Source organism: Lutra lutra, chromosome 4 (genome assembly GCF_902655055.1).
Source record: "Lutra lutra chromosome 4, mLutLut1.2, whole genome shotgun sequence".
Taxonomy (NCBI): Eukaryota; Metazoa; Chordata; class Mammalia; order Carnivora; family Mustelidae; genus Lutra; species Lutra lutra.
The window spans coordinates 81121539-81147159 of NC_062281.1; the positions used below are offsets into that span (position 1 = coordinate 81121539).

The following is a 25621-nucleotide window of genomic DNA, read 5'->3' on the forward strand; positions in this document are numbered from 1 at the left end:
CAGGCAGAGAGAGAGGAGGAAGCAGGCTCCCTGCTGAGCAGAGAGCCTGATGCGGGGCTCGATCGATCCCAGGACCCTGGGACCATGACCTGAGCCGAAGGCAGAGGCCTCAACCCACTGAGCCACCCAGGCGCCCCTTGTTTTGTTTTGTTTTGCCTTGGAGATGTTCCTTGCAAAATAGAGATCTGAATATAATCATGTATTGATGTATTGAAAAATAGCCTAAAGGATAAATAGTATGAAACTATGGTATTGTTTTAGATGAGGTTTCTGTGCTGTGTTATTAAAACATTGACCAAGAAGAAGGGGTGTTGTGTTAGTCACTCTATTTGATGCCAGGGTAAATTTGGATATTATAGTAAACTGTAGCTCTTACAGGCATTTTTATTCCTTGTAAACTTGGGTGGGTAATCTCATTTCATTTAACATTTTTATGAACCCAGTTGCACTTTAGTAAACTAATGTAATAAGATTAAAGTGTGCTTATTTCATTTTAGTATTTTGTAGTCTCTTAAAAATACATCATGACAGTTTAATGAAGTATAGCTCCTAATATTATGGTGTATTAATCTGTTCTGGGTTCCCAGCATATATGACAGCTATGTATTTTATTTTTATTATTATTACTATTTTTAAAGACTTTATTTGAGAGAGAGAGTGAGTGTCAGAGAGAGAGTATGAGAGGGGAGAGGGTCAAAGGGAGAGAAGCAGACTCCCTGCTGATCAGGGAGCCTGATTCAGGACTTGATCGCAGGACTCCAGGATCATGACCTGAGCCAAAGGCAGTCAGTCGCTTAACCAACTGAGCCACCCAGGCCCCCCTCTAGTTGGGTTTTAAAAACTAGATGTTTAAAACAACTACTGTGGACTTGCATAGAGGACTGTTGCTTTCTGATGGTTCTGTTTCTAGGTAGAAACTAGTTAAGATGAAAGGGAAGCCAAAGTAGGAGAAAACCTGAGAATTGGCTGTCTTAAGAAGAGGGTGGGGAGTTTCCTCAAATAGTGGTAATCAAGAGAGTCAAATGTGTGGATGGATGTCAAGGAAGATGAGGACTTAAAAGTTAATACTTTGAGCTTTGAGATACTGGAAAAATATCTAATTATAATTATACTGCGTTAGCTGTGTCCTGCTTGGGGTTGAGTCAGAATAATTAACACTTTTCAGTAACTTGCAGGCTCTTAAAATCCTATAATAATCACATAATCATAAGTCTGTTTATAATCTAAATTATTATAGCATCTAAAGAGTTATGGAATATGAAGTGCTATCAAGGCCTTGTCTTCTCTGTAGTTTGTACAGGCCGGCACCTCAGACTTAAACCTTGTGGCTTTGTTCATTTTCTCCTCTCACTTATACAAGTTTTACTTTAGATTGAGTCCTCATTTCTTTTTAGAATTGTATTTTCTCCTTTTCTAGTCCTTGCACACCCATGGTCTCCACTGTTCATTCCCTTCCCTGCCAAAGCTCCAGTTCTGCATCGCCAGCCTCATTGTCTTTCCTAAGCTTCAGACTTGCCTTTTGTTGTTGTCCATGATAAACTCTTCAAGTAACTGGCATTTTGTAGTCTTGAATCTGTAGATTCAGAATTAAACTCTCCTTTGCAATTTAATTCCTCCCTCATTTTCCTGTTTATATTAATGATCTTAACATTTTCTTAATCATCTATACTTAAAATCAAAGGTTGCCTTCGATTCATCACTCTCCCCCTTTCTCAGAAATTCTTTGTTATTTTATTGCATTATGGTTCAGGAATCACGTTCTCCTGCTGCTTTTTCATTTTCCCAGCAAGAGAATACTTATAATACCCTTACCTCAACTACCATTAATAAGACATCCCTAATCTCTGGGTTTTGCCATTCATCATGCATGCTGCTATTAAATTATTTGTCCTAAAGACAGCCCTGATCATATTTTCTCTGCCTGATAGAAGCAAACAGAACAAAAAACACTTATTGAATGTTTCTTATGTCAGCCTTTGTGTTGAATGCTTTATTCTGATTTGGCCCTCAAAATAGTTCTATATTTTAGACACTACTTTCTCACTCTACAGATGAAGAAATTGAGACTTCATAGGCTTGCAGGGTTGCTAGTAGGTAGAAGAGCTGGAATTTGAATCCTAAGCATGTCTTCCAAGTCTGTGTTCTTGACCACCATGGTTCTGTGGAGTGTCTCCTGATCAACTAGAATGAAATCCTTGTTCCTCAGTTTGCTTTTTAAAACTCCATTATTCGGCCTCCGTGCTCTTTCTCAAATTTAATTCTTGTTTAATCAGACTTATGTTTACATTCCTTCTGGAACAGAAGTATTTGTATTTTGTAGTCTGGAACAGAAGGGATGTAAACTTTTGGTTTCTTACACATCTCCACTTGAAATTTTTTCCCTTTCCTATTTCTGCCTTCCGAAGTCTTTCAAATAAAAGGCTAGCTCATACACAGACTTTCCTTAGAGCCCCTTTTCTCTTTTCATAGGTAGTAAGGTCTACTCTTATTTGTGCATTTGCTTTACCTCTTGATGATGACTTTCTATTCTGAATTAGTTTTTGAGTGCCCTAACAGTAATTGAATTATAAAATACCTGAAAGCAGAAACCATTTCTTATTGTTGTATCTCCCAACGGATGCTCAGGAAATATATGTGAATGAATATGAAAATGATCATGGAATTTAAGTAGTATTTGATTTTAGTTGCTAGATGACATATATAGTAGTTAACTGAGGTTTTTAATTGTGTATGCAACAAAACCAGATTGTCTTGTTTTAGGCTATCAAATGAGTTCTTTATTTTCAGAAAGATCTCTAGGTAATTATGATAAATTGTTTATTTTAAAAGATGCTGTTTTATTTTTCTGTATGCACATGTCTATGTTACTCATTCTTAAAACTAATGGTTTGATATTTGAATTCTTTCCCATTTTGTTGAATTCTGCAGTGTTAACCATAATTCTTTGGCCTCAGTTTTTTAAATGTTTATGTGGATATGAAAGGTAGAATAAAACTTTCCCTATACTGCAGTGTCATTTTCTGCCTTTTGGTGACATCAAGAATCTCCAACTACATGATAGCTGAAATGCCCTCACACAAATTACACATAAATCCTTGCTTTTTCTAAAGAGTTCATGTGAAATTTCAGACATATTTGAATCCATCAGGGTTAATGGTTACCATGCAAAGTTTACAATTTTATATTTCTCTTATATCCTTGCATCCTATATTGTGTTACAGTTTAGCAACATAATAAGTAATTATTGCTTTATTAAATAAAAATAACTTTTGGGGCACCTGGGTGGCTCAGTGGGTTAAGCCGCTGCCTTTGGCTCAGGTCATGATCTCAGGGTCCTGGGATCGAGCCCCGCATCAGGCTCTCTGCTCAGCAGGGAGCCTGCCTCCTCCTCTCTCTCTGCCTGCCTCTCTGCCTGCTTATGATCTCTCTGTCAAATAAATAAATAAAATCTTTAAAAAAAAAATAACTTTTGCTGTTAGAAATTAATAAGGTAGGATATCTTGGTGATGGTGTTGGGGCAGACATTTGGGGTTTCCTTTGGAGTATTAAAATGCTTGATTATAAAGGAATGAGGTTGATTCTTAAGGTTATTTGTCAGTTTATCCGCTCTCAACTTTGAAGAATTAACAGCAGATACTTCGAATATAAGAGAAGATACTTTGAAGATAAGAGTTTGAAGCAAGTTTAAAATGATTGATTTTAAAATTAGGTAATATGATTACATGGTCCAAATTTTAAACATACAGAAGGTTTTATAAACTGGAAATGTCTCCTCCCTCAGTGTCCTACTTTCCCCACTGGGAGGTAGCCATTCATTCATCTTTGGAATGATGTAAAACAAACATTAATTTATTGTATGCAAGTATATATGAATAAATACTCTTTTTTTTTTCTGCTTCTGTAGAGATGAGGTGCACTGCACAGTTTTTCACTTGGATTTTTCACTTGATTTATCACTAATATTCCTTGTTAGTAGATGAAACATTTCATTCTTAAAAAATTTTTTTTTGTCCTCAAAGTATTTGCTATATATAGCTTACATATATAGATTATATATATGCTAATTTAAGCATATTTTCTGTTGGTGGGCATTTAGATGGCTTTCAGATCTTTACTGTTACATCCACTGAAGCAACACTTTGAAGGAAGAGAAATAAAAACCAGCAGTTCTTTCCTTGTGGGGAAGATAAAGCTTGAAAGCTAAAATGGATGTTTCATGGTGGGGAATAAAATGGATATCTTTTCTGGCTTGGATGATTAATAGCTAAGTGAATGGAGAAAAGGCAGAAATGGAGAAACATTAAAAAATGCTTGCTGGAAATCAGAGTTGATGGTTGAATTGGAAGACCAGGGATGGCAGTGCTGATGGGTAGCTCCTGTGACCAGTTGTCTGCTCTGGACAAAGGTCAGCCCTGGATGTGTTTAGTAGAATTTTGGTGCTGAGAAGTAATCCTTGATATCTGGAAACTGGTCTGAGACTGTGGCCTCTAATAATATATTGAATAAAGCTGTTCAGGGGATGAACTAAATTCCTTCTGTCATCTAGAAGGAAATATCATGGCCTACAATGCAATATACTTTATGTGGTCATTAATTTTTTATTGTATTATTATTGTATGTCAAAGATAAGATTTGAATTACTAAAATGCATGAAATTAAAAGAAAGTTTCCTTCCTCAGCAAGTCTCCCCCTCCACATCTGTCCATCATAGGTTGCTTGGGTAATGTTTTTTTAATAGTGTAGTGTGAGTCCTTTCAGACTTTTACGTATAAACAGAAATAACATATTCATTCAAGAATGTCATTTGGAATCCTGTTGGAGTGGTGGGAATGTTGGAAGTCAGAACTGAATGGAATAACAAGCGAATAAGGTGATGGTGGAATACAGCGTAAATAGTGAATGCCCTTTGATTCTCTCAGACCAGGGGTGCTATAAATACAGAGTATTGTGTGAAGTGTAGCAGCTACTGAGGTTCCGCAGCTGCTATATCAGGTTACTCCTGATAAGTCATTTAAGGTTGTGCAACCTGTGGCTTTTTTTTTTTTCTTAAGTAGTACTATATGCTTACTGAATAGTCAAGTGTTTTCTTTGTCATTTTTCAGTCATTCTCTCCTAATTATGTAATTTGAGTATTTTTCTAATTAGCATTTAAAAATTAGTGTTTAGATGTTTGCTAGATATGTCATTTCCTTTTATGATGGTACAGTATATACTTTATTTTTTTTAAAGATTTTATTTATTTATTTGCAAGAGATCACAAGTAGGCGGGGGGGGGGGGGGTGGCGCGTGGGGAGGCAGGCTCCTCACTGAGCAGAGAGCCCTGATGCTGGGCTCCATCCCAGGACCCTGCGATCATGACCTGAGCCGAAGGCAGAGGCTTTAATCTACTGAGCCACCCAGGCACCCCAATACTGTATATACTTTAGATGGTGCTTAACGTAGTTTAGATTTTTTTTGAACAGTGGTTCTTTGCACCTGTGATTCTGTGCACTTAACATGCATGTTATAGTCACTGTAGACATAGTATATAAAAAGGTTATTTGTTTTTGCTTTTCTTCCTTTAAACAATAACCGTAGCAATTCACTATAGAAAAACTAGAAAATACGGTTTAAAAAGCACAGGATTGTCAGGAATGTTACCACCCAGGGATGGTATATCTTGTAGTTAATTCTGAGAGACTTTGTGTCTTGCTTCCCTCTATATCCATTAGTACCCTCTGTTGTGTAGAGCATTATTAAAATCAAGTACTGTTCCTAAATGTCTTAATATGGCTAGTTTGTCTTTCCATTCATTTTTAGTGACAGACTGAAAACATTTACCTGTAGGGCAGTCTGTTTTTAAAAGGATGCTGCTACTCCATCTTGAGGCCAATCTAGAATCCTGCTGCATTAAAGTTTGACAGTTTTGAATCTGCTACAAATCTTGGTGGGTACCAACAACTAAGTAAAGGTGTGGACTATCATGTACAGGGTCTTGCTTATGCTGAACTGAATTTTTGTAAGTACACAGAATGAATCCACATAATTACTTTCCACATTTCTAAAAGTAAGATCAAGACTTAAGCAGTACTGACCCCAAAGTGGTTTTTAAGCTTCAGGTTTAATTTAGGCACAATTTTCCCAGTGGTGTAAAGTATTAGAAATACTGCATGTTTTTTATAATACTGTATTCAAGGGTTGTTAAGACTGGACATATATTTTCTAAGAGAAATGATTATACATGGCTTAATAATAACCAGACAAAAAAGCTGATGGTTTTGTTACAGTGTTTCCAGTTGGTATTTCAAATTTAATTTCAGGGTCTTTGTAAGGTTCTGTGGTGTAGTTATTATTGATTCAGGTAGAGGACTTCGTCCTGTCTTCAGAATGTGACCACACATTATATATAAGAGAAAATGAATTCCAAGTTCTTTCAAGGGATGAGAGCATATCTCTCTGCACTGATTATCCTTGTGATCTCTCATTTCCTTTCCTGTATCTGGGGTGGGGGGCGGAAATAGGACAGGTGAGGATGGACTTGGGTTGCACATTACATGTTTAAGTTGGTTTTGTTTGATTCCCTGCTCTGCTGGAGATAGAGGACAAATACAATTTGGGTAGTGAAGTAAACAAGTAACGCCTCTTCCCCTGCAAAGATGCTCATGTTTTAATCCTTGGAATCTGTGACTATGTTACCTAATCAGGCAAAGGGGAATTATTAAGGATGCTGATCCCCTGACTTTTTAAATTAGGAAGACTATTGCAGATTTTCGTGATAGGCCTGGTGTAATCACAGGGTTCCTTAAAAGTGGAAGAAAGACAGTGGGGAGGACTCAGTCTGACTTTGCTGGCTTTTTAAGATGGAGGAAAGGATCGTGAGTCAGAGAAGTAGACGGACACTAGACAGTTGAAAATGCAAGAGAACAAACCCTCCAGAAGCCTCCAGGAAGAATTCAGCCCTGCTGCCACCTTCATCTCAGCCCAGTGAGACCCGTGTCAGACCTCTGACCTCTAGAACTGTAAAACAGTAAATTTGTGTTGATTTAAGCTGTTAATGTTTGGGGTGATTTGTTATGGCAGTGATAGAAAACTAATATAGTTAAGTATTTTGAGACCATTTGATCCCTTAGGGAAGTGATTGCTAAGCAATCCCATTTCCCCCCCAAAATAACTAAGATGACATTTATAAAACTGATGAAACTAGTGCTACTTGGTTTAAATGATGATGGACTTGAACCCCTGTCAGGTAGGATTTCTTCTCATTTTTGCAGTTTCCTGGAGAGATCTCTGAATTTTTGGAGCTGCTGCTTTTCTTTAATGATAAAAGTGTTATATTGGGCATGTGAATCAGAATGGTATACAGGATGGTATTAAAGTTGGGAGAACCACAAGTATGAAAACTAAATTGTAGTTAGTTACAGTACTCTAGCTAATACTGATAAGGATAGTGACAGAAAAGGATTTTCAATAAAGAGGAATATGAGTAATTGAATACAGTAGCTAGTGTGAGAGGTGGGCTATATAGAAGGTTTTGGGTTTGGACATAATTTGAAGTGATGGCAATAACCCTTTCCCCTGTGAAATTAATCTAGAAACTTAATAAATGCACTGGGAAATTCTGCTAATGAGGAGGAGGATTTTGAATCATCAGAGGAGGGGAAGGAGAACCTACATAACTGTCCTAAAGTCCCTGAGACTATTATGTTGGAGAAAGGCAGGGACAAAATTAACAGCCATGACATTGCTTTTCTGCCATGTAAGAAGCTGGGATCCTTGTCAGTTTGCTATGTGAGTCTTTCCAGTTGGGAAACAGTCTTATACTTGAAGTTGTACGTATGCTTTGTTCTTAGTAGGAAAGTGCATTCGCTGTGCATTCCCTGTGCGTTCCTTATAAATGCACATAAAAGAATTTTCTACCTTAGGCTCACCAGCTGTAAAATATGTTTAGAGAAATTACAGTAAGGTAATGAGATAAGAGAAGTTACTACAGGTTACTATTTTGGAAAGTATTTTTGTTCCTCCAAAACAGGTATGCCTTCCAACCCATCATACCTTAAAATAAAACAAATACCATAAAGAAACATAAGGCTGTTAGGCCACCTGGGTGGCTTAGTCACTAAAGCGTCTGCCTTCAGCTTGGGTCGTGATCCCAGGGTTCTGGATTGGGTCCTGCATGGGGTTCCCTGCTCAGCAGGGAGCCTGCTTCTCCCTCTCCAGCACCCCCTTGCTTGTGCATGTGCTTGCACTCTCTCTGTCAAATAAAAATCTTAACAAAAACAAAAAGCCAAAAAACCCCCAAAACAACATAAGGCTGATTTTCTGGCAATTACCTCTCTTCTTTGGGGCCCATTGCATTGGATTTGTAGTACAGTAGCAAGGTAAGTGTGGCTTGCTTAGTGTCATTTACTATGGAGTTCTTCCAAAATTATTTTTTGCTGAATGAGTGATACAATAAATTTGTTGAATTTTTTAGTGCCTGCTTATATCTTTAGTTTTCTTTCTCTGTTTCTCCAACTCTGGGACTGCTTTTTTTCCAAGAAATAAATATATATTTAGATTTTATTTATTTATTTGTCAGAGAGAGCAGAAGGAGGGAGAGCTGCAGGCAGAGCAGGCAGAGGGAGAAGCAGGCTTCCTGCTGAGCAAGGAGCCAGATGTGGGACTTGATCTCAGGATGCTGGCATCATGACCTCAGCCGAAGGCAAATGCTTAACCAACTGAGCCACCCAGGTGTCCTTCAAGAAATATTTTGTGATGCTCTTTTCTTTGATTTTGAAATGCCACCAAGAAGAAAAAGTAACCTTTATAATTGCTTATATCCCTGGCATTTGTTTTAAGAATTTGGGTTTTCTCTTAACCTCTTTTGTAGTCTGCTTCTATTTTTAGTTTGCCTACCATGCATACATGAAATTTAATGAGTTTTTCAGTGGTTTTATTTTGTCCTTTTTCAGGTGTGCTAATAATCACTGAAGTCTATAGAGGGGAAACAGGGGCACCAGAAAGATCATGTGCTTCTCTCTTTTTTATAAAGAATTTTATTTATTTATTTGACAGAGAGAGGGAGATCACAAGCAGGCAGAGAGACAGGCAGAGGGGGGAAGCAGGATCTCCTCTGAGCAGAGAGCCCAATGCAGGGCTCCATCCCAGGACCCCGAAACCGTGACCTGAGCTGAAGGCAGAGGCTCAACCTACTGAGCCACACAGGTGCCCCGATCAGGTGCTTCTCTTAACAAGCTCATGTTTAAGCTGACTCCCAGTGGATGAGGCCACTAAGTCATCCTCCTCTCTGAAAGTTTGACAGTGATGGATTCCTAGCAGGGAATTTAAGATGGCAGAATGGGCAGCTGCTGCTATCGGTACTCCAAAGTCACTTGGTTATCTAATGTTCCTCTCTGATCAGGATGGACAGCTCTCGGCACAGAAAAGCTGGTGACAACATTTTGCCATGAAACTAAGATAAAACACACTCAAATACTTAGCAGTTAAAAAAAAATCTGTTTTCAAGACATAGCAGTTTAAATCAAATCCAAAGGATTGTGGATGTTTTGGCTGGCAGCATGTCAGGATCTGTTGTTTTCACAGTTCATTTTTTTGCCTGTGTGCTTATTCTTCATTCCCGCATTGACCTGAGTGTCATCTTAATGGTTGTCAGCACTGTATTAGTCTAGTTCAAACGAAAGGAAAAACAACACAGGGTAATATGAACAGGGAAAGTTTAATGTAAAAAAAAATGTTGCCAATAACAGGATTGGCTAGTAAGTAAACAGAGTTTTAAAGAATATGGGAATAGGGTGCCTGGGTAGCTCAGTCTGTTAAGTATCCCAGTCTTGATTTCAGCTCAGGTCATGATTTCAGGATTGTGAGCTCGAGCTCTGAGTTGGGCTCTGCACTCAATGTGGACTTTCCTTGAGATTCTCTGTCTCCTTCTACTTCTCTCCCCCCACTCCATGCTTTCCCTCTTTCAAAATAAAATCTTTTTGAAAAATACAGAATATGGAAAAAGATACAAGGATTAGGTTCTACCCCTAAGGACCAAGATTAAGCACCTAAGGAAGAACCCCACCCAATGTTGAGATCTGGACCTTTTTGAGAGGATGTGTGGCTCACTGGATGGCAAGGAAGTTGCTATGGTGCCTCCTTAATGGAATTGCCAGACATCTGCTTTCTGGTGCCAGGGAAAGATGTTCACAAAGAGGTGTTTTACCAAAGGTTGTCTTCCGCACACCATTCAAGGGAGAGCGCTGGGGGAAGCTGATGGCTATTGTGCACTGTGGGAGTGTATTGGTGGAGAATGCTTAAGGACTGCAGGAGCCTGCCAAGCAGTGCACCAGACCTAGAAGCAAAGCTCTTTTCTCATGCAGTGTCTTTCTGGCACCATCTGCTCATGCTGTGGCTGAATGTTACCCATCAGTAGGAATTGATACAGGAAGTAGAATTTTTTTCTGTGTTTTAATTGAATAAATTTAACATATGACATTTAATGTGTACAATGTTACTTTGTTACATTCCTATCTTATAATGCTTCTGTAGCAATATTGATCATATTACATAATTACAGTACAATATTGTCTGGATTTATTATATTGTGCATTAGACCTCTATGACTTACTACTTTTTGCAAGCTTGTATTCTGAAACACTGTCAGTCTTACCACCCCACTCCTCATCCCCTGGTAACCATCATTTACTCTCTGGAAGTAGAATATTTTTAATTTGTACTTAATTTCTCTTTGACAGAATCAGGGCAATGAACTGCTGCTCTTAAAACCTGTCTCCATTGCTCTTGCTCCGTTTGCCATTCTAAACCTTTCTCCCAGCTAAAATGATGGTAGACTCCTTTTGACTTAAAGGCCACTTGATATTTTTATGTTTTGTTTCCAGTCAGCTAATCTTTACTATTTTTTGCTGGCCTCCTGTATTCTCTTAAGTATCAAAATGGAGTCCTAGTCCCTGGACCAAATATTTGAGCACTGCTTCTTTCTTTTTACTACACTGTCTGAAAAATTAGCAGCTCTGTCTACACTTTCAGTAAGGACTCTACACTTCTTCCGTGTCTTATTTTAACAATATGAAGGTTTTGTTTTAAAAGCAGTAGGCGAGCACATGTTATTTTAGAAAAGTTGTCACTTTTTGAGCTTTAATTTTATGATATATTGAAAAGAAACTCAACCAAGGCTCTGGAGCCTTGAATTCTGTTAGTATGACCTTGAACAAGTAGTTTTGCCCCAGGATTACAGGGTGAATTGGATAATTTTAGAGGTCTTCTTCTTTACAGTTTATTATTTTTCTTGACTTTTCCACAAATATCCAAGTTGTGTATTTTATTCGGGTTTATATGCACAGAAAATTATATGGATTATGCCTTTGGTCTCATGGATTACAGACTAAAATTTAAAGTTCTAGAATGAAATATCAAATGTCAGCAATATATAAGTATCCTCCACTTTCTGATACATAGCATTGGACCACTTGGCATTTCTGAAAGACCTGCATTAGTACCTGTTTTCATTAACTGAAAGAAATCTGTAGAGGATTTTCCATTTTAGGAAAAGAGCCATTACTATACTAATGTAGGTCTGTCTTAAAGCTGCATCTGAACACAGGGGGAATACTTTCTGCTTTATGCCAGTTTGGCTTAGGAAAGTTTTCATAGGAACACTATACTTTTGGATAGCCTGGGACATCTGTACTTTGTTTCTGACTCATTTTATTCTATTCATTTTATTGCAACCGTCATAGTACTTCACCTATAAAGAATTAAGATGCCAGAAAAGCTCTTGGAACCTATGCTAGTTAGATCTGTACCTCACAGGAATTTAGAAAATGTTGCTTTCAGGTTGACTTTCTGAAAACATTTTTTAAGATCTCTTAGACGTTTTGCCAACCTTTGTGTAACTCTTTATACTTACGGTATTTACAAAAGTGATCCTCATAGGGGTCAGCAAATTATGGTCCATGAGCCAAACCTGGCTCACTGCCTGTTTTTGAATAGTCTGCAAACCAAGAATAGTGTTTGTATTTTTGAATGGTTGGAAAAAAATTTAAAAGTATTATATGAAAATTATATATAATTGAAATTTCAGTGTTCATGAATAAATAAATTTGGAACATAGCCATACTTCACTTACATGTTGTTTGTGGCTGTTTTTGCTCTTACAGGTACAGAATTCAGTAATTGTTAACAGAAACTAAGGCCTGCAAACTCTAATGTATTTACTCTTTGGTCTTTTATGGAAAATCTTTCCTGTAGCATTAGTTTACACTGAAGATTAAATGTAGTGGTAGAAAAAGATTGGACAAACTACTTGTAAGATGTGATTGTGGAATAAAATTAGAATACAGAGGTTGGGGGGCACCTGGGTGGCTCAGTGGGTTAAGCCGCTGCCTTCAGCTCAGGTCATGATCTCAGGGTCCTGGGATCGAGTCCCACATCGGGCTCTCTGCTCAGCGAGAAGCCTGCTTCCCTTTCTCTCTGCCTTCCTCTCTGTCTACTTGTGATCTCTCTCTGTCAAATAAATAAATAAAATCTTTAAAAAAAAAAAAAAGAATACAGAGGTTGGGCAGTGGGTGGAGATAGGTCCTTGGAGTTTAAGGCATTGTGATGGTTCTTACCTTTGGGGCTTGAATAGTTGTCAGAGATGCCCAGGATGCTTGTGAGACCTGGGAGCAGAGAAGACTGCAGCAGAGATGCCAGAGTCCCTGCTACTGATGAGAGGGGTGGGTTCCTAAGTGTCTTCAGAATGGAGAATGGGGAGATTACTATTAATAGCTAGGAAAATGTAAGTAAAAATGCAAAACATATTTTCCTACATACCTTTTCAAGAAGAGTTTGAGTTTTTTTGGAAACATTGTCTCTCTTTTAGGCATTCATAAACAAGGAAAAGTATATGTGTTTTCTATAGCTTTATATTTTGTTTTGCACACGTGTGTGTGTATGTGTGTATACACATACAGTTTTCCAGATCAAGTAATGAGTTCAGACTAGTTCTAATTCTATCCAGCATCACAAGATATGTCCCCAAGGTCTTTCCTCATTTTTCCATGCTTTGGTTTCCCTCAGAAACACCATATAGCTATTGAGATCTTAATGAAAACTGGCATCTAAAATCCAAATTATTTTATATATATAATATATATTATTATTAGATAAGGATTTGTAAACGCTGAACAAGTGTTTCTTGAAGTGGGAACATGTTCTTTTGTGAGAGGGTGATGTAGGTCTGTATTGATAGAAACAGGTAACACCTATTGAGTACTTGGTATGTGACCAGGGACTATAGGCAGTTTACATACATTATCTCAGTTACTTCTCCTGTGAATCCTGTGAGACAATTACTGGTATTAAAATTAACATAGCTAGAATTTATAGAATTAGGGTTCCAATCTAGAATCCACACTGTATTATATGATCTTTGAATTACAATTTTTACTTATATTGAAATACATTCTATTAGAGTATAACTCAGTGAATCTAATTTGATATGAAATCATTATTATTTGACATACTAGTATTCAGTCTATAAATAATCATTCTAAGGTTAGCAAATGAATAAAGTAAAATTGTTATATTCCTCCTATTGCTATAAACCCTATTGAATTCAGATCAGAATTTTACATTGCTTAATGTTGTAACTCACCATTATAACCTGTGTGGATTCAGTCTAGATATATTTAATACATTGTTATATAATTATTATCTAGATATTGATAATAATTCATAAAATTTTCTGTGAAGAACATTAATAGCTTCAAGTAAAAAAAATTATTTAGTTGACTTACTATTATGTTTTCTATAATAGTTTAAATTTGGCTTTTTTTTTCCCTTACAATCTCCCAAAAGCTGTTAGAGTCAGGTTTTAGTAATATTGCTTACTATCTGTAATTAAATATTGAAATTAATAAAAAATTATTTTTAAAAGAAGCATTTTGCTCAGTTTTATGAAATCTAAAAGGAGTATTAGGTCTTTTTGGCCTCATATGTCCTCATGTTTGAAGAGATTTTCTCATATCTAGATTATTATAAAATCATTTATAAATCTGGGGTTTCTTTCAAACTTGTGTGATCTTGGACAAGGCAGCTGCTGGGCATTTCTTTATCCGTGAAATGAAGTGCTATTCTTACCTCCTAAGAAAGCTGTTTAATTTGAATTTAGCTTCTGGGAGTATGATCTCTGAATCCTCCATGCTTATCATAGTTTCTGAGGCAAAAGTAGGTGATCAGTTTTTGTTAACTAAATGAGGAAATCATCAAATGGAAGTCTTTTTGTGCAAGACTTAGAATCTCCAAATGTAAGGCAATCAAATTGCATTGAGTAGCTTTTTGTTGAGAGAGCGTTTAGTATTTTATGTGTACTGTTAATAAACACACCTATACTCAGTTATGAGGACATAGTTTGACCATAATCTGATATGAAACAATTCCTAACATTATGAAAAATCTCAGTTCTGTGAATTTATTGTAGTCAATTTGAAAGTAAGTTTTAAACATTTTTTAAAAAATACACACCATTTAAGAGACTTAATTTCCATGAACAAAGACTGTCTACTGAATTGAACTGAACTGAAGCCATTTTTTGGCTTTCTATCCTCAATGTCCCTGGGTCTTATAACTTGCTGGACCAGTGGTGAAGAACTTCTTAAATGAAGCCTGGAGGGAAGTATGGGGCCATAGTTTAACAAGCTTTCATAGCATTTTGGTTGTTTAGTTTGCATGGTGTTCTCCAGATGAGTTTTATTGATAACAAAGAACTGTTGATGACAGATTAATCATTTGAAATTAAGGTGTGCTTCCTAGTAATTACTGTAGAGCCTATAGAATTATGGTGATGATCTTATTACAGTTTTATTTTAAAGATTTTACTTATTGAGAGAGCGAGAGAGAGCAAGAGAGAGCATGAGCAGTGGGAAGGGGAAGAGGGAGAAGCAGGCTCCCCGCCGAGCAGGGAGCTGGACATGGGGCTCAGTTCCAGCCAGGACCCACTCCGGGATTATGAACTGAGCTGAAGGCAGACGCTTAACTGACTGAGCCACCCAGGCATCCCTGATTACAGCTTATTTTAAAGAACTTTTTAAACTTTCTCCGGGTCATGAGTAAAAATAGGAAGAGAGTTACCTGTCCCAATAAATGAGTGAAGGTATTAGTATCAAATGTGGTATGTGTGTATTTGTCAAAAGATCTTAGACCTATATTTCTGGTTGCTGTATTTTCTTATTTCTGATAATGTGAATATTAGTGGTAGTGGATGCCATCAGATCTGTGAATGAGACTGGAGTATCTTTGTATTATATAGGAAATCTAGAACAAACAATTTGTTCTTTCTTAGTCAGTGTTCTTCATTTGCACAGTGCAGGTAATACCACCTATCCTTTGTAAATACCTTGGGGTAGTTAATGAAATTATGAGTTGCTATTGAAGCACTCAAAAGAATGACCTATAACTACATATTTTATTTTATATAGCTTTCACTGTCCATAGAAAGATTATCGTGGACTTTGGAAAGATGCCATTTTTATAAGGTCAAAAAACTTGATAGTTAATTTACATTCTTTATTTTTGTATAGCAAATATACTTAGACATTTTTAAAGTTTTTACAGGTCTCATTGAGAAGATTTGATTTAGTGACAGTAACTTCCAGGTGAAAAAACCAAAGCCAGGAAAGATAACAGTTTGCTCAAAATCATAAAGTATGAGGCCAGTCTTTGTATGCCACAGTATGATAATATACAGAAAGAATGTCTTTGGTGTGAGCTCATATTTGGTTTGTGATATGCTAGTGGAATGGAACAGATACAGACCATCAGATCTCCCAAACTATGAAATTTTGCTTTAGAATATTGTTTTATTTTTTTATTTGAATATTGTTCTTTGTGAACTCAGAATTTTTCAAATAAAAAATAAGCCCAGCTTAAAAAGTCTGACCCAAGAGGAGCCAAAAATGTGTATGTTTTTCTCTCATGCTTCCTTATTGATCTCATTACTTCCTAAGAACATAGCCACTTAACGGATTAAAACCAGAAAGCTCAGTAGTCATTTCAGTGTTCTGCTTCAGACTTTCCTGAGTTACAGAGGTAAACAGCTCTTCTTTTTTTTTTTTTTTAAATTTTTGAAATTTATTTATTTGACAGAGAGAGATCACAAGTAGTCAGAGAGGCAGGCAGAGAGAGAGGGGGGAAGCAGGCTCCCTGCTGAGCAGAGAGCCCGATGAGGGGCTCCATCCCAGCACCTTGAGATCATGACCTTGAGCTGAAGGCAGAGGCTTAACCCACTGAGCCACCCAGCCGCCCCAACAGCTCTTCTTTTTGAAAGGTTTTCTAGGCTATAGCTTCTACAGGGAATTTTTTTAAGTGTGAAGGATGGTTATTAGAGCACTTCTTATGTTTCTTGAAAAATTGAAGATGTTAAGCAATAATCCTAAAAATCTGAGGCAGTTATTCTCTGACGATTTTGTTAGCTCAAAGATGGGACTTTGCGTATTGAGGGCATTTGTAGTATATGGGTGTGATTGTGTTTAGGAATATGGATACATGCTTGATTGTGTAGTGATACAGGTTTGAAGAGGTACGTTAAGATGTTTTAAGTAAAAGGAATGTAGGTACAATGGAGTGAAACATTGGAGATACATGAAATCCTTTAACTTTCAAAAGATAAAATTTCAGCTCAAGTTGCCTCATCTTATGCTTTAAAAATGTTTTATATTCCTCTGTCCTTTTATATGCTATACCTTGAATTCCCATAGAGCTATCCCCTACTGTATCTCCATCTTGTTTGAGTTTATGCTGATCTTCACTGCACCAGGCAAAGAGAATAGGAAAATTAAAAGAATAAGGGGGAAGGTGGAGAGAAGGAAAAGGCACAGGAAGCAAGACTAGAGTAGAATTGAGAATATGACTGAAAAGTCTACATCTTGAATGTAGGCATCTTAAAACTTGCTGAATGTTAAAATATAGAACCTACTTGCTTCCAACAGAACTTACTTCTGTTACTTGAAACAATTTGTAGTAGTGAATTGAAGGGTTAGGGAGCAGATGTTTTAATTATCTTGAGACAGTAGTGTATCTGCTGTCTGATCGGATGAAGATTCCTGAGTTCAAGGGACAATAAAAGAAAATTGTACTTTCACTTTGCTGTAGCTGTTAGATATGTTAAAATTTGAAAGGATGTCCTGAAGTAGATAGAAAGCTAGAAGTTATTCCTACAGCGTTTTATGTTTAAATGCTTGCCAACACCTTTACAGGTGTGATGAAAATCTTACGTATTTTATCTTCATTTTATTTTATCTTTATTATTGAGTTTACAGTTTGGATGGAAAACATTTCAAACCAAAGAAAACTACATAAGACAGGTAATTTTTGCTAATGTATGTAACAAATGCTCCATTAGAGAAAATAAGCACAGGTAGAAGTTAGCTTGTAAGCTACCAAAGAGAGAAGTTCAGTACCTGACTGCTGCCTGAGCCCATGTAAGTGAGTACAGAGGGCCCCTGGTCCTTTTGGCAGAGTTTGTGGCCCAGAGCATGACAGAAGGCTCTGCACTGTTTTTGTTTTTGTTCTGTTTTGTTTTGCTTTTACACTAACATCTCTCAGTCAACTTATATGTGAATGGGTATGTTTTTCCTTTTGCTTCTGTATACACTGTTCCTTGGCTTTTTTTTTTTTTCCGACACTTTTTTTTTTTTTTTTTTTTAAAGATTTTATTTATTCATTTGACAGAGAGAAATCACAAGTAGGCAGAGAGGCAGGCAGAGAGAGAGGAGGAAGCAGGCTCCCTGCTGAGCAGAAAGCCCGACGTGGGGCTCGAACCCAGGACCTGGGATCATGACCTGAGCCGAAGGCAGCGGCTTAACCCACTGAGCCACCCAGGCGCCCCTTTTCCGACACTTCTAACTTTAGGATTTACATTTTATTCTGTAGTTCTGTCTTAAGGAAGTCATTACGTGATCACTAGGTTTCAGAACTGACACTTTTTTGTTTTCCCTGTCTGGTCTTTTGGGTTTACAAATGAACATTTCAAATGTGTCTTTTTTGTCCTAGATGTGAAAGAAAGTGAATTAGTTATTGGACATGTGTACGTTAGAAGCTTTATGTCCCATGCACTATTTATGGTTTACAAATTTATGATGTGGTTATTATTTTCCCCATTTTATAGACAAGGACCCTGAAGATCACAGGTTAAATAATTTGCCTGAGGCTGCAGTCAGTACCTGACATCAGCTGCTTTATTTCCACCATTCCATTCTTCTTTTGGAACCAAGAATACTGAAAGGGAGGAAAAAGAGGAAATGAGAGTTTGAGAGAGAGGGAGAGAGATCTGAATCTTTTCAGGCAAGGGCACGAGAACTCTGCTTTCGAATTATGGGGCAGGAGCCTCTTCGTAAATTGTTCTGCTTCAGGAGGATTTTATGGCTTGCCAAATTGGGTTTGAGTTGTGGCTCAGCTGTTCACGAGCTCTGAGCTTGTCTTGTGCTCTCTGCAGACTTTGGCCTCCTCATTAGTAAAATGAAGTTAGTGCCCCTTCATAGAGTTTTGGTGAAGAAATCGAGCTCAGGGCCTGTATGCAGTAGAGGCCACTAGAAATAAAGAGGCACAATGAGTGGTGAACTTGAATGTTGGAAGAAAAAATTTTCCTTCTAGTTTAGGTTCTTTGGCTGGTCTGATAATCAAATTAACATAAAACAGATTAACAGGAGAAAAATTTAATTGCACAAATTGCATATATATGATAATCCCACAAAGACAGGGAAACCCAGTGGTAAGCTGGGCAGACATTTGAGGCTTACATGCCATCAGGAGCTAAGAAGTAGAAGAGGGGCCTGGGATGTCACAGGGGAGGAGGAGGTGATTCACAGGATGTGAAGAAGAACAGAAGTTTAGTAATTAGATGTTTGCCTTGCTATACGGATAGGTCATTCAGATTAAAAAAAAAAAAAAAAAAAAAAAAGTTGTATCTTGGTAATAGCTCTTTCTCTGGACCAGGGTCCTTAACTAAATCTTTTAGGTAGTTTAAAGGGAGGTAAAAGTTTTTCTTTAGTCTGCTGGGTCTTGATTGTTTTCAGCTCAAAATGGTCCACATGTCAAAGTAGCACATTTTGGGGAGACTTGTTCTGAACCCCTTCATTAGCCTTTTCTTTCTTTCATTTTTCTATATTTGTGTCTCATCATACCTGTTTGCCATCATTGAGAAAATTTTTTCTCCTGTGTAGCTGTTGCCACACTCAAAGTAGCCTTCATACATGCCTCCCATGACAAGATCTTTGAGAGCATGGGGAGGAAAGATCCTTTGTTCATGCCCTCAAATAGTGTATTCCTCCTTTGGATCACCAGTCTCCTTTACTTCAAAGCTGGGTGAGCTTTGTCCTCACCTTTGCGGAGAAAGGAGCAGCAAGCAGCAGTTGGCTGCTTGCCACTGGTTGCTAGGAGGGAAAAAAAGTGAGTCAGCATTCATTCTATTCTCTGACTCTGTGACATCTGCCTGCCATCTGTTTGCTTCCCGCCTCCTTTGACTTGTCTTTAACCTTCCATAAAACATCCTTAAGCTGCCTGAAAGACACCCATAATATTGAACTAGGCCTTCAGTAGATCTTCCCCTAAACCAAATACATTAAAACTACGTATCTTATTTTGAAAGACTAGAAACAACTTTTGGAACACCTTGCAAATCATTTCAGGAGAGCTTATGTGAATGTATGAACCCCAGACACTCGTACTAGAAAGAAAATGCCAAGGAGTGAAATTATGTTCTTTAAGTAAATTTGATAACTTCTTCTCAAACAGACATAACTGCATAAGCTGTTCTTTTATTTTCTGATGCTTCTCTCTTTTGCCTTTGCCTTTTCTTCTTTTCCTTAGATTCCATATTTTGCTTTTATTATTTAATGCAGGACTTGAACACTCCTAATTTTTTTTTTCCTTTTCCATGTTAGAGAAAATGGCAGGAATGGGGCACCAAAAAATGTGACCGAAGTAACAGATGTTGAGCCATGCACAGACATTTCTGGATAACTAAAACTGAGCTGTACTCAAATACGGATTTGATGCCAAAATAGCAGGGAAATTAGAGCTCTGGGGAACCTTAGGAATCATAGAATTTAGCCTCTTCATGTCACAGGTGAGGAAATGATGTTCTGGAGAGCTGCCCAGAGCCATACAGAAAAGTTATCAGTGGGACCAAGGCTAGACCTTGCTCTCTTGACTTGTATTTGGCACTTTTCCATGACTGAGATGGAATTATCTCAGAATTAACAAATGGCAAATGCTTCTGTGACTTAATGCTATGGTGGTTTTTTTAATAGTATTTGCTTTACTTGTAAAAATGAAGTATATTTCAAGTTAGGGGATTATTATGGAATTATAACAATATTTATTACAGATTTTTAACTTGCAAACTCCTCACATGTACATTAATTATAATCCAAAATTCATGGTCCAGCAGTCAGGGGACTGATTACATTTTGGTGCCTCCTTGTGGTGGTATATCACACTTTTGGATTTTGGAAGAATTTTTGATGGCATGAAATTCTTTAAGACACATTAAACAGGGACGCCTGGGTGGCTCAGTTGGTTAAGCAGCTGCCTTCGGCTCAGGTCATGATCCCAGCGTCCTGGGATCGAGTCCCACATCGGGCTCCTTGGTTGGCGGGGAGCCTGCTTCTCCCTCTGCCTCTGCCTGCCATTCTGTCTGCCTGTGCTTGCTCTCTCTCCCTCTCTCTCTGACAAAAAAAAAAAAAAAAAAAAAAGACACATTAAACAAAAGTTTGAAATATATACCATATAATACTAATATTGTGTTAAAAAGAAAGTGGATAGGTGCTTAGAAAGTAAATATTAACAGTGGCTCTTTGAATATTCAGGTTATGAGTAATTTTTATTGATTTCAGATTTTCTACGAACGCACATACTATTATAATTGAATTGGTTAGTGTTATGAAAATGTAATTTAATTTATAATAGTTCATTTTCCACCCACTATCAGGAATATGTATATGATAAAATGACTTATCTTTGAAACTCTGTAGTATAAATTATTATATTAGTATCTCTTTTTTTGTTCTTCAATTTTTCTACTGTAGCCTATTCGTTAAATATATTTTTCTTCCTTAGGAAATTATATTCTCTTCTCTTTTAACTTATTCTGTTTAAAAAAAATACACACATGTATTTTTATGTATCCTCTTTATTTATTTATTTTTATGTATCCTCTTTATCCTCTTTATTTTCAGTTTTACTTGTCAGTTTTGTTCAAATAATGCATTTACACAATTTGGAAAGTCAGTTGATTTCCTGAAGACAAAGTATAGCAGTTCCTGGCTTTACCTGCTTCCACCTGGAGGCTCACACTCCAGAGGGAACTTAATGCATTCAGCTATTTGATGGTAGGGTAGTTACCTCCATGTTGCTAACTAAGATGCTCTTTTTAAATTCATTAATTTTAGATAGCATTTACTTTCCTATAATCACAGATTAGGTATTAACTTCCATGCCCCTCTTTTACCTCTTCCCTTGCATCCTATTGTGGTTAAATGACTATTCAGATTGAATCAGCAATTGTGTTTTCACTATTCTGACTACATAAATATTGTCTTCCCCAGACCAAATAATGTATAATTGTATTCACTTTCTTTTACAGTTTTGGTTTTTCCTTTACATCTTGTTTTAAAATTAGTCACACAGTGCGTTTCTCATTCTCTAAAAAGCCTTTGTTGGCTCCATTGTCTGTGGGAGGAAGTCCAAGCTCCCTGTGTGTGTGACCTGCAAGCTTTATTTTTTTCATTCCTCTTTATTGCTGTAGCCTCCAAGGACTACTTTCTATTCCTGAACTTCGGCTCTTCAATACTATTTGTAGTGCTGCAAGTGGGTGGGTGCATCGCCTCTTGTCTCCTTGTCTTTTTCTGCTTGTTTTGAACACCTCTACTCCCTTCTGCCTCTGTACTTACTACGTCTTCATATTTAGGAAAATCTTCCCATCCTTTTGTCTGCACCCCCATGTCTGGGCTGGTGTTCCATAACACCTCTGTATAACTCTACCACGGTCTGCCCACCCCATTTTGTAGTTTTTCATGCCATCTCTTCTCCACGGGTGGTCTGAGGACCCTCATGTTTCCTAAGGTTCTTTCAAGGGCCTGACAAGTCCAGTACTGAGTTTTTCTATAACATCAAGAAAACACCCACTAATCTTTTGCAAAACAATAGGACTTGTGGGAAAAATAGCCTTGGAACATACTACTGAAAACCTATGCATCTGTGTAACCAGTTTACCAACAAAAACAAAAAACAAAAAAATACAATTTTAGCATAGTTAAATCTACTGGGATTTGCATGTTAGCATCACAGTCAGTCAGTCATTCATAGTCTTAAACCCTAAGGTTCATCTTCCTCTGAAATTTAGGCTCTAGAAGATAATTTGCTTATGGATATCGTTTTATTTGTATATGTATATTTTTATCAAAATTTAAAAATCTGAATCTGGGTGTAGCCTCAATCTGTTGCTGTTATCTAGAGACAGTGTCATAACGTTTTTTTGGTCTGCATTCACAGCTTCCTTAGACCACTTGAATTGTCTTAGAGGTGGACACTCTCTATTTTCAGCTTTTTACTGAAAGTTTTCTTAAGTTGCTAAGGTATCTTTTTAATATGTGTAAGCTTGTACCTTCCTGTCACTTCCAAACATGAACAGGGAAACCACCACAACTTCATTATCTGCACATTGTTACCTTATGTAACTTACGTAACCTAAATGTATGAATTAACAATTTGTGTTAAAGAAACATGATGCATTGTAAGTGATTGCACATTTTATTCCATAAAACCTTTCCTGACCGCCTCCCTCCTGGATACCTTACAGCTTTGTGTTTAGATTTATTCATCTTTCCTATCAAAATAGGGTCCTTTCCCTGGGAAATCTGGGAAATCTGGCTTCAAATTTTTGTGGTGCTCCTTGTTAACAAGGTGTGATGTGTGTCCCAAATTTCTTTCTTTCTTTCTTTTTTTTTTTTTTAAGATTTTATTTATTTATTTATTTTTTTGACACACAGAGATCACAAGTAGGCAGAGAGGCAGGCAGAGAGAGAGAGGGGGAAGCAGGCTCCCTGCTGAGCAGAGAGCCTGATGTGGGGCTCCATCCCAGGACCCTGAGATCATGACCTGAGCTGAAGGCAGAGGCTTTAACCCACTGAGCCTCCCAGGTGCCCCATGTTTCCCAAATTTCTGAGTACTTGGTCTCTGGTGTGTTGCAGTAGATCAGAAACACAAATTACACTTCACTTTCTACAATGGAAATGTAATTCTCCCTTTCTTGTTAGTACCTGTGGCTAACTTCTTTGCATCTAATAGATGTTCTTAAATTAGATTTAACTCATGGGTCTGTAGGAACTCAGGATCCTTCTGAAGTTGGATGTGAAACTTCTCATTCATTCTTTTTTTTTTTTTTTTTTTAATTAGAGAAAGGGGCCCAGAAATACCAGATTCTCAAAAGGGTCCAGGCTTTAAAAAACAAAAAAACTGGTCTGCTGGATAAATGTCTTATGGTGCTGGAAGGTACTCAACTACATGTAGTTTCTTAGAAGTTTTATCTGCTTTTCTTGCTTTAATACCAGCCATATCCTCAGCCTTTAATTCCCTTAGTCCTTTAATTGCTTTACACAATCCATGCCTTTTTAAGAAAGCTTTCCTGGATCCCTGGATCCAGTTTCCCCTGGGCACCTTTAGCCACAGTCACATGCATTGTAGTGCCCTAGTCCTTTACACATTATTTCTATTTGAAAGTGGTCATAGGAGTGCCTTCCTCATAGACTTATTGTAGCTTTTAATGAGATAATATACAAAAAACACTTAGTACAGTGTTCACCAGCAAATGGTCGTTGTTCTTGTTGGTTTGAGTCTTCCTCTTTGCCTTTCTCACCAGGAGTGTGTGCTTTTTTTGCAGTAAAGTCAACGTTTGTTTATTTTGCTGTGATAATTTTGGACAGATTAGCGTTCAGAAGGACCTGAGAAGGATTAGGTTGCTTTGTGGAATAATTTTTCAGACTAGTAAAATACAGCATTTCCAGGAGAGCCATTAAATGTCTGCATAGTCAGAATTAGGCTTATAAAGTCCTGAGGTAAGTGCAACATTGGAGACTCAACCGAAGTTCCCTCCTAGTCTAGTGTAGCAGTTTTTCTTTCATTTTGGGAGGGCATTCGATCTGAGTACCCGGTAAAAAAGTTAACCTATGCTTAGAGGCCATGTTAGTAAAAACAAAACAAAACAAAAAAACCCCACACCAGCTTTAACCCACTGAGCCATCCAGGTGCCCCCCCGCCCCCCCACCAACTTTAAATGCTAGAATTGTGCTCAGAGAGTTGAGATGCTTGGGCTATAAAAGGATGTCCAAACTAAGACCTGTTGAAGGAAGAGTGGATTGATGTCTCCAGTTGTACTACATGCCATGAAATACACTCGTTGAGGAGAATGGTGCTATGAGCCCATGTATTTTTTTCAGTTACTTCTTTTTTGGGGTGTGGGGGGCATTGGAGCCAGCCATGTTTGTATAAGTGCATTTGAATAATTTAAATAGGAGTGTGACATGAATTCACAATATTTCCTCCACTCAGAAAGTTTAAGGCGATAATTTGAAAATATGGAAGAGGACAGAGGCAGTCAGTGGGGACAGGGACAGGACCTGGTGAGGCACCTGCCCCAGTACTGCTCAGTCAGGTTGGTACCAGAGGTGTGAGGACCCTGACGAAGCTCGAAGCATCAGTTTCTTTTCTTCTCTAAGGTCAAGAGTGAATTTACAGCCTTGCCATAGTCTGGCTGTCATAACTCTTATTTTTGTCTCTAAGCATTTCATTTTTCACTTCCTTTCTCCTGATGTATTAATTCAGAAATTGTTATATGAATTTATTAACTGTTTTGAATAAAGATTAAATTATGTTCATTATGATGTATTGAAATTTAGTTTATCAGGTTGCACTAATGTGTTCATTTAAAGATGCTGAATTTGACTTCAAAGAAGTTTATTGTATTTGTATGTGTAACATATGTTCTGGTGCGTGTACCATTAAAGTTGTTAATAACATTTGTGGTCTCCTTATTTATCACCACAGGGTTTACCAAGTAAAACAATCTCAATATGTCTGTACTTGTGTGTGGGTGTGTACATTTTAAACATATGGATCTGTTGTGTTTTTTTATATTTTGTATTCTGTGTTTGGGTAAAATGTTACTTTGTGTTAACATTTTGAATTTATCTGGTGCGTTTAAGATGTTTAGCATTTAGGTGTTAGTGGATTTTTAAGTTTAGGAATTTTAAATCAATCAGGTAATTTAAATGCGTATTGAACTAAACTCATGGTACTCCAAAGGCCACCTGGCTTAATTAATGCTTACGAGCATGGTTTCTGAAGTCTGAAAGACCTGGGACTCTATCCCAGCACTGTCACTTTCTAGAGCAGCTCTGTTCAGTGTGACAGCTACTGGCCACATGTAGCTATTAAGCACTTGAAGTGTGGCTAGTGTGCCCGACTGAATTTTAAATTGCATTTAATTTTAATTTTGGTCTAGGTAGCCACGCCTAATGGCTATCATATTGGGCCTGATGGTATCAAGTGACTGAAACCTTATGTGTCCCAGATTTCCCATCTGTACAGTGAGATCAAACTTAAGCTA

At 37.4% G+C, this 25621-nt stretch overlaps 1 protein-coding gene across 3 annotated transcripts in view; it reads left to right on the plus strand.

Moving 5' to 3' along the window:
- Positions 1 to 25621, plus strand: part of PCMTD1 (protein-L-isoaspartate (D-aspartate) O-methyltransferase domain containing 1) — a 67802-nt gene that overhangs the window by 2697 nt on the left and 39484 nt on the right. The window lies entirely within an intron of this gene.